A 17,336-nucleotide genomic window follows, 5' to 3' on the forward strand; every position below is an offset into this window, starting at 1 on the left:
ATTAGTGTGGACAAACCACTTTTCGCACTTGTGTTAGTGTTGAAAAACCACTTTTCGCACTTGTGTTAGTGTTGAAAAACCACTTTTCGCACTTGTGTTGGTGCAGGAAACCACTTTTGCACTTGTATTAGTGTGGAAAAACCACTTTTCGCACTTGTGTTAGTGTCGAAAAACCACTTTTCGCACTTGTGTTGGTGCAGGAAACCACTTTTGCACTTGTATTATTGTGGAAAAAACACTTTTCGCACTTGTGTTAGTGTTGAAAAACCACTTTTCGCACTTGTGTTAGTGTTGAAAAACCACTTTTCGCACTTGTGTTAGTGTTGAAAAACCACTTTTCACACTTGTGTTAGTGTTGAAAAACCATTTTTCGCACTTGTGTTGGTGCAGGAAACCACTTTTGCACTTGTATTAGTGTGGAAAAAACCACTTTTCGCACTTGTGTTAGTGTTGAAAAACCACTTTTCGCACTTGTGTTAGTGTTGAAAAACCACTTTTCGCACTTGTGTTGGTGCAGGAAACCACTTTTGCACTTGTATTAGTGTGGAAAAAACACTTTTCGCACTTGTGTTAGTGTTGAAAAACCACTTTTCACACTTGTGTTAGTGTTGAAAAACCACTTTTCGCACTTGTGTTGGTGCAGGAAACCACTTTTGCACTTGTATTAGTGTGGAAAAACCACTTTTCGCACTTGTGTTAGTGTTGAAAAACCACTTTTCGCACTTGTGTTAGTGTTGAAAAACCACTTTTCGCACTTGTGTTAGTGTTGAAAAACCACTTTTCGCACTTTTGTTGGTGCAGGAAACCACTTTTGCACTTGTATTAGTGTGGAAAAAACACTTTTCGCACTTGTGTTAGTGTTGAAAAACCACTTTTCGCACTTGTGTTAGTGTTGAAAAACCACTTTTCGCACTTGCGTTAGTGTTGAAAAACCACTTTTCACACTTGTGTTAGTGTTGAAAACCCACTTTTCGCACTTGTGTTGGTGCAGGAAACCACTTTTGCACTTGTATTAGTGTGGAAAAAACACTTTTCGCACTTGTGTTAGTGTTGAAAAACCACTTTTCGCACTTGTGTTAGTGTTGAAAAACCACTTTTCGCACTTGCGTTAGTGTTGAAAAACCACTTTTCGCACTTGTGTTAGTGTTGAAAACCCACTTTTCGCACTTGTGTTGGTGCAGGAAACCACTTTTGCACTTGTATTAGTGTGGAAAAACCACTTTTCGCACTTGTGTTAGTGTTGAAAAACCACTTTTCGCACTTGTGTTAGTGTGGAAAAAACCACTTTTCGCACTTGTGTTAGTGTTGAAAAACCACTTTTCGCACTTGTGTTAGTGTTGAAAAACCACTTTTGTACTTGTATTAGTGTGGAAAAACCACTTTTTGCACTTGCATTAGTGTGGAAAAAACACTTTTTGCACTTGTGATAGTGTTGAAAAACCACTTTTCGCACTTGTGTTAGTGTTGAAAAACCACTTTTCGCACTTGTGTTGGTGCAGGAAACCACTTTTGCACTTGTATTAGTGTGGAAAAACCACTTTTCGCACTTGTGTTAGTGTTGAAAAACCACTTTTTGCATTTGTGTTAGTGTTGAAAAACCACTTTTCGCACTTGTGTTGGTGCAGGAAACCACTTTTGCACTTGTATTAGTGTGGAAAAACCACTTTTCGCACTTGTGTTAGTGTTGAAAAACCACTTTTCGCACTTGTGTTAGTGTTGAAAAACCACTTTTCGCACTTGTGTTGGTGCAGGAAACCACTTTTGCACTTGTATTAGTGTGGAAAAACCACTTTTCGCACTTGTGTTAGTGTTGAAAAACCACTTTTCACACTTGTGTTAGTGTTGAAAAACCACTTTTCGCACTTGTGTTGGTGCAGGAAACCACTTTTGCACTTGTATTAGTGTGGAAAAACCACTTTTCACACTTGTGTTAGTGTTGAAAAACCACTTTTCGCACTTGTGTTGGTGCAGGAAACCACTTTTGCACTTGTATTAGTGTGGAAAAAACACTTTTCGCACTTGTGTTAGTGTTGAAAAACCACTTTTCGCACTTGTGTTAGTGTTGAAAAACCACTTTTCGCTCTTGCGTTAGTGTTGAAAAACCACTTTTCGCACTTGTGTTAGTGTTGAAAACCCACTTTTCGCACTTGTGTTGGTGCAGGAAACCACTTTTGCACTTGTATTAGTGTGGAAAAACCACTTTTCGCACTTGTGTTAGTGTTGAAAAACCACTTTTTGCACTTGTGTTAGTGTTGAAAAACCACTTTTCGCACTTGTGTTAGTGTTGAAAAACCACTTTTCGCACTTGTGTTAGTGTTGAAAAACCACTTTTCGCACTTGTGTTGGTGCAGGAAACCACTTTTGCACTTGTATTAGTGTGGAAAAAACACTTTTCGCATTTGGGTTAGTGTTGAAAAACCACTATTCGCACTTGTGTTAGTGTTGAAAAACCACTTTTCGCACTTGCGTTGGTGCAGGAAACCACTTTTGCACTTGTATTAGTGTGGAAAAAATACTTTTCGCACTTGTGTTAGTGTTGAAAAACCACTTTTCACACTTGTGTTAGTGTTGAAAAACCACTTTTCGCACTTGTGTTGGTGCAGGAAACCACTTTTGCACTTGTATTAGTGTGGACAAACCACTTTTCGCACTTGTGTTAGTGTTGAAAAACCACTTTTCGCACTTGTGTTAGTGTTGAAAAACCACTTTTCGCACTTGTGTTGGTGCAGGAAACCACTTTTGCACTTGTATTAGTGTGGAAAAACCACTTTTCGCTCTTGTGTTAGTGTTGAAAAACCACTTTTCGCACTTGTGTTGGTGCAGGAAACCACTTTTGCACTTGTATTATTGTGGAAAAAACACTTTTCGCACTTGTGTTAGTGTTGAAAAACCACTTTTCGCACTTGTGTTAGTGTTGAAAAACCACTTTTCGCACTTGTGTTAGTGTTGAAAAACCACTTTTCACACTTGTGTTAGTGTTGAAAAACCATTTTTCGCACTTGTGTTGGTGCAGGAAACCACTTTTGCACTTGTATTAGTGTGGAAAAACCACTTTTCGCACTTGTGTTAGTGTTGAAAAACCACTTTTCGCACTTGTGTTAGTGTTGAAAAACCACTTTTCGCACTTGTGTTGGTGCAGGAAACCACTTTTGCACTTGTATTAGTGTGGAAAAACCACTTTTCGCACTTGTGTTAGTGTTGAAAAACCACTTTTCGCACTTGTGTTAGTGTTGAAAAACCACTTTTCGCACTTGTGTTAGTGTTGAAAAACCACTTTTCGCACTTGTGTTGGTGCAGGAAACCACTTTTGCACTTGTATTAGTGTGGAAAAACCACTTTTTGCACTTGTTAGTGTTGAAAAACCACTTTTCGCACTTGTGTTAGTGTTGAAAAACCACTTTTCGCACTTGCGTTGGTGCAGGAAACCACTTTTGCACTTGTATTAGTGTGGAAAAAATACTTTTCGCACTTGTGTTAGTGTTGAAAAACCACTTTTCACACTTGTGTTAGTGTTGAAAAACCACTTTTCGCACTTGTGTTGGTGCAGGAAACCACTTTTGCACTTGTATTAGTGTGGACAAACCACTTTTCGCACTTGTGTTAGTGTTGAAAAACCACTTTTCGCACTTGTGTTAGTGTTGAAAAACCACTTTTCGCACTTGTGTTAGTGTTGAAAAACCACTTTTCGCACTTGTGTTGGTGCAGGAAACCACTTTTGCACTTGTATTAGTGTGGAAAAACCACTTTTCGCACTTGTGTTAGTGTTGAAAAACCACTTTTCGCACTTGTGTTGGTGCAGGAAACCACTTTTGCACTTGTATTATTGTGGAAAAAACACTTTTCGCACTTGTGTTAGTGTTGAAAAACCACTTTTCGCACTTGTGTTAGTGTTGAAAAACCACTTTTCGCACTTGTGTTAGTGTTGAAAAACCACTTTTCACACTTGTGTTAGTGTTGAAAAACCATTTTTCGCACTTGTGTTGGTGCAGGAAACCACTTTTGCACTTGTATTAGTGTGGAAAAACCACTTTTCGCACTTGTGTTAGTGTTGAAAAACCACTTTTCGCACTTGTGTTAGTGTTGAAAAACCACTTTTCGCACTTGTGTTGGTGCAGGAAACCACTTTTGCACTTGTATTAGTGTGGAAAAACCACTTTTCGCACTTGTGTTAGTGTTGAAAAACCACTTTTCGCACTTGTGTTAGTGTTGAAAAACCACTTTTCGCACTTGTGTTAGTGTTGAAAAACCACTTTTCGCACTTGTGTTGGTGCAGGAAACCACTTTTGCACTTGTATTAGTGTGGAAAAACCACTTTTCGCACTTGTGTTAGTGTTGAAAAACCACTTTTCGCACTTGTGTTAGTGTTGAAAAACCACTTTTCGCACTTGTGTTGGTGCAGGAAACCACTTTTGCACTTGTATTAGTGTGGAAAAAACACTTTTCACACTTGTGTTAGTGTTGAAAAACCACTTTTCGCACTTGTGTTAGTGTTGAAAAACCACTTTTCGCACTTGTGTTGGTGCAGGAAACCACTTTTGCACTTGTATTAGTGTGGAAAAAACACTTTTTGCACTTGTGATAGTGTTGAAAAACCACTTTTCACACTTATGTTAGTGTTGAAAAACCACTTTTCGCACTTGTGTTGTTGCAGGAAACCACTTTTGCACTTGTATTAGTGTGGAAAAAACACTTTTCACACTTGTGTTAGTGTTGAAAAAACACTTTTCGCACTTGTGTTAGTGTTGAAAAACCACTTTTCGCACTTGTGTTGGTGCAGGAAACCACTTTTGCACTTGTATTAGTGTGGAAAAAACACTTTTTGCACTTGTGATAGTGTTGAAAAACCACTTTTCACACTTGTGTTAGTGTTGAAAAACCACTTTTCGCACGTGTTGGTGCAGGAAACCACTTTTGCACTTGTATTAGTGTGGAAAAAACACTTTTTGCACTTGTGATAGTGTTGAAAAACCACTTTTCGAACTTGTGTTAGTGTTGAAAAACCACTTTTCGCACTTGTGTTGGTGTAGGAAACCACTTTTTCACTTGTATTAGTGTGGAAAAAACACTTTTTGCACTTGTGTTAGTGTTGAAAAACCACTTTTCGCACTTGTGTTGGTGCAGGAAACCACTTTTGCACTTGTATTAGTGTGGAAAAACCACTTTTCACACTTGTGTTAGTGTTGAAAAACCACTTTTCGCACTTGTGTTGGTGCAGGAAACCACTTTTGCACTTGTATTAGTGTGGAAAAAACACTTTTCGCACTTGTGTTAGTGTTGAAAAACCACTTTTCGCACTTGTGTTAGTGTTGAAAAACCACTTTTCGCACTTGCGTTAGTGTTGAAAAACCACTTTTCACACTTGTGTTAGTGTTGAAAACCCACTTTTCGCACTTGTGTTGGTGCATGAAACCACTTTTGCACTTGTATTAGTGTGGAAAAAACACTTTTCGCACTTGTGTTAGTGTTGAAAAACCACTTTTCGCACTTGTGTTAGTGTTGAAAAACCACTTTTCGCACTTGCGTTAGTGTTGAAAAACCACTTTTCGCACTTGTGTTAGTGTTGAAAACCCACTTTTCGCACTTGTGTTGGTGCAGGAAACCACTTTTGCACTTGTATTAGTGTGGAAAAACCACTTTTCGCACTTGTGTTAGTGTTGAAAAACCACTTTTCGCACTTGTGTTAGTGTGGAAAAAACCATTTTTCGCACTTGTGTTAGTGTTGAAAAACCACTTTTCGCACTTGTGTTAGTGTTGAAAAACCACTTTTGTACTTGTATTAGTGTGGAAAAACCACTTTTTGCACTTGCATTAGTGTGGAAAAAACACTTTTTGCACTTGTGATAGTGTTGAAAAACCACTTTTCGCACTTGTGTTAGTGTTGAAAAACCACTTTTCGCACTTGTGTTGGTGCAGGAAACCACTTTTGCACTTGTATTAGTGTGGAAAAACCACTTTTCGCACTTGTGTTAGTGTTGAAAAACCACTTTTCGCACTTGTGTTAGTGTTGAAAAACCACTTTTCGCATTTGTGTTAGTGTTGAAAAACCACTTTTCGCACTTGTGTTGGTGCAGGAAACCACTTTTGCACTTGTATTAGTGTGGAAAAACCACTTTTCGCACTTGTGTTAGTGTTGAAAAACCACTTTTCGCACTTGTGTTAGTGTTGAAAAACCACTTTTCGCACTTGTGTTGGTGCAGGAAACCACTTTTGCACTTGTATTAGTGTGGAAAAACCACTTTTCGCACTTGTGTTAGTGTTGAAAAACCACTTTTCACACTTGTGTTAGTGTTGAAAAACCACTTTTCGCACTTGTGTTGGTGCAGGAAACCACTTTTGCACTTGTATTAGTGTGGAAAAACCACTTTTCACACTTGTGTTAGTGTTGAAAAACCACTTTTCGCACTTGTGTTGGTGCAGGAAACCACTTTTGCACTTGTATTAGTGTGGAAAAAACACTTTTCGCACTTGTGTTAGTGTTGAAAAACCACTTTTCGCACTTGTGTTAGTGTTGAAAAACCACTTTTCGCACTTGCGTTAGTGTTGAAAAACCACTTTTCGCACTTGTGTTAGTGTTGAAAACCCACTTTTCGCACTTGTGTTGGTGCAGGAAACCACTTTTGCACTTGTATTAGTGTGGAAAAACCACTTTTCGCACTTGTGTTAGTGTTGAAAAACCACTTTTTGCACTTGTGTTAGTGTTGAAAAACCACTTTTCGCACTTGTGTTAGTGTTGAAAAACCACTTTTCGCACTTGCGTTAGTGTTGAAAAACCACTTTTCGCACTTGTGTTAGTGTTGAAAACCCACTTTTCGCACTTGTGTTGGTGCAGGAAACCACTTTTGCACTTGTATTAGTGTGGAAAAACCACTTTTCGCACTTGTGTTAGTGTTGAAAAACCACTTTTCGCACTTGTGTTAGTGTGGAAAAAACCACTTTTCGCACTTGTGTTAGTGTTGAAAAACCACTTTTCGCACTTGTGTTAGTGTTGAAAAACCACTTTTGTACTTGTATTAGTGTGGAAAAACCACTTTTTGCACTTGCATTAGTGTGGAAAAAACACTTTTTGCACTTGTGATAGTGTTGAAAAACCACTTTTCGCACTTGTGTTAGTGTTGAAAAACCACTTTTCGCACTTGTGTTGGTGCAGGAAACCACTTTTGCACTTGTATTAGTGTGGAAAAACCACTTTTCGCACTTGTGTTAGTGTTGAAAAACCACTTTTTGCATTTGTGTTAGTGTTGAAAAACCACTTTTCGCACTTGTGTTGGTGCAGGAAACCACTTTTGCACTTGTATTAGTGTGGAAAAACCACTTTTCGCACTTGTGTTAGTGTTGAAAAACCACTTTTCGCACTTGTGTTAGTGTTGAAAAACCACTTTTCGCACTTGTGTTGGTGCAGGAAACCACTTTTGCACTTGTATTAGTGTGGAAAAACCACTTTTCGCACTTGTGTTAGTGTTGAAAAACCACTTTTCACACTTGTGTTAGTGTTGAAAAACCACTTTTCGCACTTGTGTTGGTGCAGGAAACCACTTTTGCACTTGTATTAGTGTGGAAAAACCACTTTTCACACTTGTGTTAGTGTTGAAAAACCACTTTTCGCACTTGTGTTGGTGCAGGAAACCACTTTTGCACTTGTATTAGTGTGGAAAAAACACTTTTCGCACTTGTGTTAGTGTTGAAAAACCACTTTTCGCACTTGTGTTAGTGTTGAAAAACCACTTTTCGCTCTTGCGTTAGTGTTGAAAAACCACTTTTCGCACTTGTGTTAGTGTTGAAAACCCACTTTTCGCACTTGTGTTGGTGCAGGAAACCACTTTTGCACTTGTATTAGTGTGGAAAAACCACTTTTCGCACTTGTGTTAGTGTTGAAAAACCACTTTTTGCACTTGTGTTAGTGTTGAAAAACCACTTTTCGCACTTGTGTTAGTGTTGAAAAACCACTTTTCGCACTTGTGTTAGTGTTGAAAAACCACTTTTCGCACTTGTGTTGGTGCAGGAAACCACTTTTGCACTTGTATTAGTGTGGAAAAAACACTTTTCGCATTTGGGTTAGTGTTGAAAAACCACTATTCGCACTTGTGTTAGTGTTGAAAAACCACTTTTCGCACTTGCGTTGGTGCAGGAAACCACTTTTGCACTTGTATTAGTGTGGAAAAAATACTTTTCGCACTTGTGTTAGTGTTGAAAAACCACTTTTCACACTTGTGTTAGTGTTGAAAAACCACTTTTCGCACTTGTGTTGGTGCAGGAAACCACTTTTGCACTTGTATTAGTGTGGACAAACCACTTTTCGCACTTGTGTTAGTGTTGAAAAACCACTTTTCGCACTTGTGTTAGTGTTGAAAAACCACTTTTCGCACTTGTGTTGGTGCAGGAAACCACTTTTGCACTTGTATTAGTGTGGAAAAACCACTTTTCGCTCTTGTGTTAGTGTTGAAAAACCACTTTTCGCACTTGTGTTGGTGCAGGAAACCACTTTTGCACTTGTATTATTGTGGAAAAAACACTTTTCGCACTTGTGTTAGTGTTGAAAAACCACTTTTCGCACTTGTGTTAGTGTTGAAAAACCACTTTTCGCACTTGTGTTAGTGTTGAAAAACCACTTTTCACACTTGTGTTAGTGTTGAAAAACCATTTTTCGCACTTGTGTTGGTGCAGGAAACCACTTTTGCACTTGTATTAGTGTGGAAAAACCACTTTTCGCACTTGTGTTAGTGTTGAAAAACCACTTTTCGCACTTGTGTTAGTGTTGAAAAACCACTTTTCGCACTTGTGTTGGTGCAGGAAACCACTTTTGCACTTGTATTAGTGTGGAAAAACCACTTTTCGCACTTGTGTTAGTGTTGAAAAACCACTTTTCGCACTTGTGTTAGTGTTGAAAAACCACTTTTCGCACTTGTGTTAGTGTTGAAAAACCACTTTTCGCACTTGTGTTGGTGCAGGAAACCACTTTTGCACTTGTATTAGTGTGGAAAAACCACTTTTTGCACTTGTTAGTGTTGAAAAACCACTTTTCGCACTTGTGTTAGTGTTGAAAAACCACTTTTCGCACTTGCGTTGGTGCAGGAAACCACTTTTGCACTTGTATTAGTGTGGAAAAAATACTTTTCGCACTTGTGTTAGTGTTGAAAAACCACTTTTCACACTTGTGTTAGTGTTGAAAAACCACTTTTCGCACTTGTGTTGGTGCAGGAAACCACTTTTGCACTTGTATTAGTGTGGACAAACCACTTTTCGCACTTGTGTTAGTGTTGAAAAACCACTTTTCGCACTTGTGTTAGTGTTGAAAAACCACTTTTCGCACTTGTGTTAGTGTTGAAAAACCACTTTTCGCACTTGTGTTGGTGCAGGAAACCACTTTTGCACTTGTATTAGTGTGGAAAAACCACTTTTCGCACTTGTGTTAGTGTTGAAAAACCACTTTTCGCACTTGTGTTGGTGCAGGAAACCACTTTTGCACTTGTATTATTGTGGAAAAAACACTTTTCGCACTTGTGTTAGTGTTGAAAAACCACTTTTCGCACTTGTGTTAGTGTTGAAAAACCACTTTTCGCACTTGTGTTAGTGTTGAAAAACCACTTTTCACACTTGTGTTAGTGTTGAAAAACCATTTTTCGCACTTGTGTTGGTGCAGGAAACCACTTTTGCACTTGTATTAGTGTGGAAAAACCACTTTTCGCACTTGTGTTAGTGTTGAAAAACCACTTTTCGCACTTGTGTTAGTGTTGAAAAACCACTTTTCGCACTTGTGTTGGTGCAGGAAACCACTTTTGCACTTGTATTAGTGTGGAAAAACCACTTTTCGCACTTGTGTTAGTGTTGAAAAACCACTTTTCGCACTTGTGTTAGTGTTGAAAAACCACTTTTCGCACTTGTGTTAGTGTTGAAAAACCACTTTTCGCACTTGTGTTGGTGCAGGAAACCACTTTTGCACTTGTATTAGTGTGGAAAAACCACTTTTCGCACTTGTGTTAGTGTTGAAAAACCACTTTTCGCACTTGTGTTAGTGTTGAAAAACCACTTTTCGCACTTGTGTTGGTGCAGGAAACCACTTTTGCACTTGTATTAGTGTGGAAAAAACACTTTTCACACTTGTGTTAGTGTTGAAAAACCACTTTTCGCACTTGTGTTAGTGTTGAAAAACCACTTTTCGCACTTGTGTTGGTGCAGGAAACCACTTTTGCACTTGTATTAGTGTGGAAAAAACACTTTTTGCACTTGTGATAGTGTTGAAAAACCACTTTTCACACTTATGTTAGTGTTGAAAAACCACTTTTCGCACTTGTGTTGTTGCAGGAAACCACTTTTGCACTTGTATTAGTGTGGAAAAAACACTTTTCACACTTGTGTTAGTGTTGAAAAAACACTTTTCGCACTTGTGTTAGTGTTGAAAAACCACTTTTCGCACTTGTGTTGGTGCAGGAAACCACTTTTGCACTTGTATTAGTGTGGAAAAAACACTTTTTGCACTTGTGATAGTGTTGAAAAACCACTTTTCACACTTGTGTTAGTGTTGAAAAACCACTTTTCGCACGTGTTGGTGCAGGAAACCACTTTTGCACTTGTATTAGTGTGGAAAAAACACTTTTTGCACTTGTGATAGTGTTGAAAAACCACTTTTCGAACTTGTGTTAGTGTTGAAAAACCACTTTTCGCACTTGTGTTGGTGTAGGAAACCACTTTTTCACTTGTATTAGTGTGGAAAAAACACTTTTTGCACTTGTGTTAGTGTTGAAAAACCACTTTTCGCACTTGTGTTGGTGCAGGAAACCACTTTTGCACTTGTATTAGTGTGGAAAAACCACTTTTCACACTTGTGTTAGTGTTGAAAAACCACTTTTCGCACTTGTGTTGGTGCAGGAAACCACTTTTGCACTTGTATTAGTGTGGAAAAAACACTTTTCGCACTTGTGTTAGTGTTGAAAAACCACTTTTCGCACTTGTGTTAGTGTTGAAAAACCACTTTTCGCACTTGCGTTAGTGTTGAAAAACCACTTTTCACACTTGTGTTAGTGTTGAAAACCCACTTTTCGCACTTGTGTTGGTGCATGAAACCACTTTTGCACTTGTATTAGTGTGGAAAAAACACTTTTCGCACTTGTGTTAGTGTTGAAAAACCACTTTTCGCACTTGTGTTAGTGTTGAAAAACCACTTTTCGCACTTGCGTTAGTGTTGAAAAACCACTTTTCGCACTTGTGTTAGTGTTGAAAACCCACTTTTCGCACTTGTGTTGGTGCAGGAAACCACTTTTGCACTTGTATTAGTGTGGAAAAACCACTTTTCGCACTTGTGTTAGTGTTGAAAAACCACTTTTCGCACTTGTGTTAGTGTGGAAAAAACCATTTTTCGCACTTGTGTTAGTGTTGAAAAACCACTTTTCGCACTTGTGTTAGTGTTGAAAAACCACTTTTGTACTTGTATTAGTGTGGAAAAACCACTTTTTGCACTTGCATTAGTGTGGAAAAAACACTTTTTGCACTTGTGATAGTGTTGAAAAACCACTTTTCGCACTTGTGTTAGTGTTGAAAAACCACTTTTCGCACTTGTGTTGGTGCAGGAAACCACTTTTGCACTTGTATTAGTGTGGAAAAACCACTTTTCGCACTTGTGTTAGTGTTGAAAAACCACTTTTCGCACTTGTGTTAGTGTTGAAAAACCACTTTTCGCATTTGTGTTAGTGTTGAAAAACCACTTTTCGCACTTGTGTTGGTGCAGGAAACCACTTTTGCACTTGTATTAGTGTGGAAAAACCACTTTTCGCACTTGTGTTAGTGTTGAAAAACCACTTTTCGCACTTGTGTTAGTGTTGAAAAACCACTTTTCGCACTTGTGTTGGTGCAGGAAACCACTTTTGCACTTGTATTAGTGTGGAAAAACCACTTTTCGCACTTGTGTTAGTGTTGAAAAACCACTTTTCACACTTGTGTTAGTGTTGAAAAACCACTTTTCGCACTTGTGTTGGTGCAGGAAACCACTTTTGCACTTGTATTAGTGTGGAAAAACCACTTTTCACACTTGTGTTAGTGTTGAAAAACCACTTTTCGCACTTGTGTTGGTGCAGGAAACCACTTTTGCACTTGTATTAGTGTGGAAAAAACACTTTTCGCACTTGTGTTAGTGTTGAAAAACCACTTTTCGCACTTGTGTTAGTGTTGAAAAACCACTTTTCGCACTTGCGTTAGTGTTGAAAAACCACTTTTCGCACTTGTGTTAGTGTTGAAAACCCACTTTTCGCACTTGTGTTGGTGCAGGAAACCACTTTTGCACTTGTATTAGTGTGGAAAAACCACTTTTCGCACTTGTGTTAGTGTTGAAAAACCACTTTTTGCACTTGTGTTAGTGTTGAAAAACCACTTTTCGCACTTGTGTTAGTGTTGAAAAACCACTTTTCGCACTTGTGTTAGTGTTGAAAAACCACTTTTCGCACTTGTGTTGGTGCAGGAAACCACTTTTGCACTTGTATTAGTGTGGAAAAAACACTTTTCGCACTTGGGTTAGTGTTGAAAAACCACTATTCGCACTTGTGTTAGTGTTGAAAAACCACTTTTCGCACTTGCGTTGGTGCAGGAAACCATTTTTGCACTTGTATTAGTGTGGAAAAAATACTTTTCGCACTTGTGTTAGTGTTGAAAAACCACTTTTCACACTTGTGTTATTGTTGAAAAACCACTTTTCGCACTTGTGTTGGTGCAGGAAACCACTTTTGCACTTGTATTAGTGTGGACAAACCACTTTTCGCACTTGTGTTAGTGTTGAAAAACCACTTTTCGCACTTGTGTTAGTGTTGAAAAACCACTTTTCGCACTTGTGTTAGTGTTGAAAAACCACTTTTCGCACTTGTGTTGGTGCAGGAAACCACTTTTGCACTTGTATTAGTGTGGAAAAACCACTTTTCGCACTTGTGTTAGTGTTGAAAAACCACTTCTCGCACTTGTGTTGGTGCAGGAAACCACTTTTGCACTTGTATTATTGTGGAAAAAACACTTTTCGCACTTGTGTTAGTGTTGAAAAACCACTTTTTGCACTTGTGTTAGTGTTGAAAAACCACTTTTCGCACTTGTGTTAGTGTTGAAAAACCACTTTTCACACTTGTGTTAGTGTTGAAAAACCATTTTTCGCACTTGTGTTGGTGCAGGAAACCACTTTTGCACTTGTATTAGTGTGGAAAAACCACTTTTCGCACTTGTGTTAGTGTTGAAAAACCACTTTTCGCACTTGTGTTAGTGTTGAAAAACCACTTTTCGCACTTGTGTTGGTGCAGGAAACCACTTTTGCACTTGTATTAGTGTGGAAAAACCACTTTTCGCACTTGTGTTAGTGTTGAAAAACCACTTTTCGCACTTGTGTTAGTGTTGAAAAACCACTTTTCGCACTTGTGTTGGTGCAGGAAACCACTTTTGCACTTGTATTATTGTGGAAAAAACACTTTTCGCACTTGTGTTAGTGTTGAAAAACCACTTTTCGCACTTGTGTTAGTGTTGAAAAACCACTTTTCGCACTTGTGTTAGTGTTGAAAAACCACTTTTCGCACTTGTGTTGGTGCAGGAAACCACTTTTGCACTTGTATTAGTGTGGAAAAACCACTTTTCGCACTTGTGTTAGTGTTGAAAAACCACTTTTCGCACTTGTGTTGGTGCAGGAAACGACTTTTGCACTTGTATTATTGTGGAAAAAACACTTTTCGCACTTGTGTTAGTGTTGAAAAACCACTTTTCGCACTTGTGTTAGTGTTGAAAAACCACTTTTCGCACTTGTGTTAGTGTTGAAAAACCACTTTTCACACTTGTGTTAGTGTTGAAAAACCATTTTTCGCACTTGTGTTGGTGCAGGAAACCACTTTTGCACTTGTATTAGTGTGGAAAAACCACTTTTCGCACTTGTGTTAGTGTTGAAAAACCACTTTTCGCACTTGTGTTAGTGTTGAAAAACCACTTTTCGCACTTGTGTTAGTGTTGAAAAACCACTTTTCGCACTTGTGTTGGTGCAGGAAACCACTTTTGCACTTGTATTAGTGTGGAAAAACCACTTTTCGCACTTGTGTTAGTGTTGAAAAACCACTTTTCGCACTTGTGTTAGTGTTGAAAAACCACTTTTCGCACTTGTGTTGGTGCAGGAAACCACTTTTGCACTTGTATTAGTGTGGAAAAAACACTTTTTGCACTTGTGATAGTGTTGAAAAACCACTTTTCACACTTATGTTAGTGTTGAAAAACAACTTTTCGCACTTGTGTTGTTGCAGGAAACCACTTTTGCACTTGTATTAGTGTGGAAAAAACACTTTTCACACTTGTGTTAGTGTTGAAAAAACACTTTTCGCACTTGTGTTAGTGTTGAAAAACCACTTTTCGCACTTGTGTTGGTGCAGGAAACCACTTTTGCACTTGTATTAGTGTGGAAAAAACACTTTTTGCACTTGTGATAGTGTTGAAAAACCACTTTTCACACTTGTGTTAGTGTTGAAAAACCACTTTTCGCACGTGTTGGTGCAGGAAACCACTTTTGCACTTGTATTAGTGTGGAAAAAACACTTTTTGCACTTGTGATAGTGTTGAAAAACCACTTTTCGAACTTGTGTTAGTGTTGAAAAACCACTTTTCGCACTTGTGTTGGTGTAGGAAACCACTTTTTCACTTGTATTAGTGTGGAAAAAACACTTTTTGCACTTGTGTTAGTGTTGAAAAACCACTTTTCGCACTTGTGTTGGTGCAGGAAACCACTTTTGCACTTGTATTAGTGTGGAAAAAACACTTTTTGCACTTGTGATAGTGTTGAAAAACCACTTTTCGCACTTGTGTTAGTGTTGAAAAACCACTTTTCGCACTTGTGTTGGTGCAGGAAACCACTTTTGCACTTGTATTAGTGTGGAAAAACCACTTTTCGCACTTGTGTTAGTGTTGAAAAACCACTTTTCGCACTTGTGTTGGTGCAGGAAACCACTTTTGCACTTGTATTAGTGTGGAAAAACCACTTTTCGCACTTGTGTTAGTGTTGAAAAACCACTTTTCGCACTTGTGTTAGTGTTGAAAAACCACTTTTCGCACTTGTGTTAGTGTTGAAAAACCACTTTTTGCACTTGTGTTGGTGCAGGAAACCACTTTTGCACTTGTATTAGTGTGGAAAAACCACTTTTCGCACTTGTGTTAGTGTTGAAAAACCACTTTTCACACTTGTGTTAGTGTTGAAAAACCACTTTTCGCACTTGTGTTGGTGCAGGAAACCACTTTTGCACTTGTATTAGTGTGGAAAAACCACTTTTCACACTTGTGTTAGTGTTGAAAAACCACTTTTCGCACTTGTGTTGGTGCAGGAAACCACTTTTGCACTTGTATTAGTGTGGAAAAAACACTTTTCGCACTTGTGTTAGTGTTGAAAAACCACTTTTCGCACTTGTGTTAGTGTTGAAAAACCACTTTTCGCACTTGCGTTAGTGTTGAAAAACCACTTTTCGCACTTGTGTTAGTGTTGAAAACCCACTTTTCGCACTTGTGTTGGTGCAGGAAACCACTTTTGCACTTGTATTAGTGTGGAAAAACCACTTTTCGCACTTGTGTTAGTGTTGAAAAACCACTTTTTGCACTTGTGTTAGTGTTGAAAAACCACTTTTCGCACTTGTGTTAGTGTTGAAAAACCACTTTTCGCACTTGTGTTAGTGTTGAAAAACCACTTTTCGCACTTGTGTTGGTGCAGGAAACCACTTTTGCACTTGTATTAGTGTGGAAAAACCACTTTTCGCACTTGTGTTCGTGTTGAAAAACCACTTTTCGCACTTGTGTTAGTGTTGAAAAACCACTTTTTGCACTTGTGTTAGTGTTGAAAAACCACTTTTTGCACTTGTGTTGGTGCAGGAAACCACTTTTGCACTTGTATTAGTGTGGAAAAAACACTTTTCGCACTTGTGTTCGTGTTGAAAAACCACTTTTCGCACTTGTGTTAGTGTTGAAAAACCACTTTTCACACTTGTGTTAGTGTTGAAAAACCACTTTTCGCACTTTTGTTGGTGCAGGAAACCACTTTTGCACTTGTATTAGTGTGGAAAAAACACTTTTCGCACTTGTGTGAGTGTTGAAAAACCCACTTTTCGCACTTGTGTTAGTGTTGAAAAACCACTTTTCACACTTGTGTTAGTGTTGAAAAACCACTTTTCGCACCTGTGTTGGTGCAGGAAACCACTTTTGCACTTGTATTAGTGTGGAAAAACCACTTCTTCGCACTTGTGTTAGTGTTGAAAAACCACTTTTTGCACTTGTGTTAGTGTTGAAAAACCACTTTTCGCACTTGTGTTGGTGCAGGAAACCACTTTTGCACTTGTATTAGTGTGGAAAAACCACTTTTCGCACTTGTGTTAGTGTTGAAAAACCACTTTTCGCACTTGTGTTATTGTTGTAAAACCACTTTTTGCACTTGTATTAGTGTTGAAAAACCGCTTTTCACACTTGTGTTAGTGTTGAAAAACCACTTTTCGCACTTGTGTTGGTGCAGGAAACCACTTTTGCACTTGTATTAGTGTGGAAAAACCACTTTTCGCACTTGTGTTAGCGTTGAAAAACCACTTTTCGCACTTGTGTTAGTGTTGAAAAACCACTTTTCGCACTTGTGTTAGTGTTGAAAAACCACTTTTCGCACTTGTGTTGGTGCAGTAAACCACTTTTGCACTTGTATTAGTGTGGAAAAAACACTTTTCGCACTTGTGTTCGTGTTGAAAAACCACTTTTCGCACTTGTGTTAGTGTTGAAAAACCACTTTTCGCACTTGTGTTAGTGTTGAAAAACCACTTTTCGCACTTGTGTTGGTGCAGGAAACCACTTTTGCACTTGTATTAGTGTGGAAAAAACACTTTTCGCACTTGTGTTCGTGTTGAAAAACCACTTTTCGCACTTGTGTTAGTATTGAAAACCCACTTTTCGCACTTGTGTTAGTGTTGAAAAACCACTTTTCGCACTTGTGTTGGTGCAGGAAACCACTTTTGCACTTGTATTAGTGTGGAAAAACCACTTTTCGCACTTGTGTTGGTGCAGGAATCCACTTTTGCACTTGTATTAGTGTGGAAAAACCACTTTTCGCACTTGTGTTAGTGTTGAAAAACCACTTTTCGCACTTGTGTTAGTGTTGAAAAACCACTTTTCGCACTTGTGTTAGTGTTGAAAAACCACTTTTCGCACTTGTGTTGGTGCAGGAAACCACTTTTGCACTTGTATTAGTGTGGAAAAACCACTTTTCGCACTTGTGTTAGTGTTGAAAAACCACTTTTCGCACTTGTGTTAGTGTTGAAAAACCACTTTTCGCACTTGTGTTAGTGTTGAAAAACCACTTTTCGCACTTGTGTTAGTGTTGA

This window comes from Myxine glutinosa, chromosome 3 (assembly GCF_964187855.1).
Source record: "Myxine glutinosa chromosome 3, kmMyxGlut1.1, whole genome shotgun sequence".
Lineage (NCBI taxonomy): Eukaryota > Metazoa > Chordata > Myxini > Myxiniformes > Myxinidae > Myxine > Myxine glutinosa.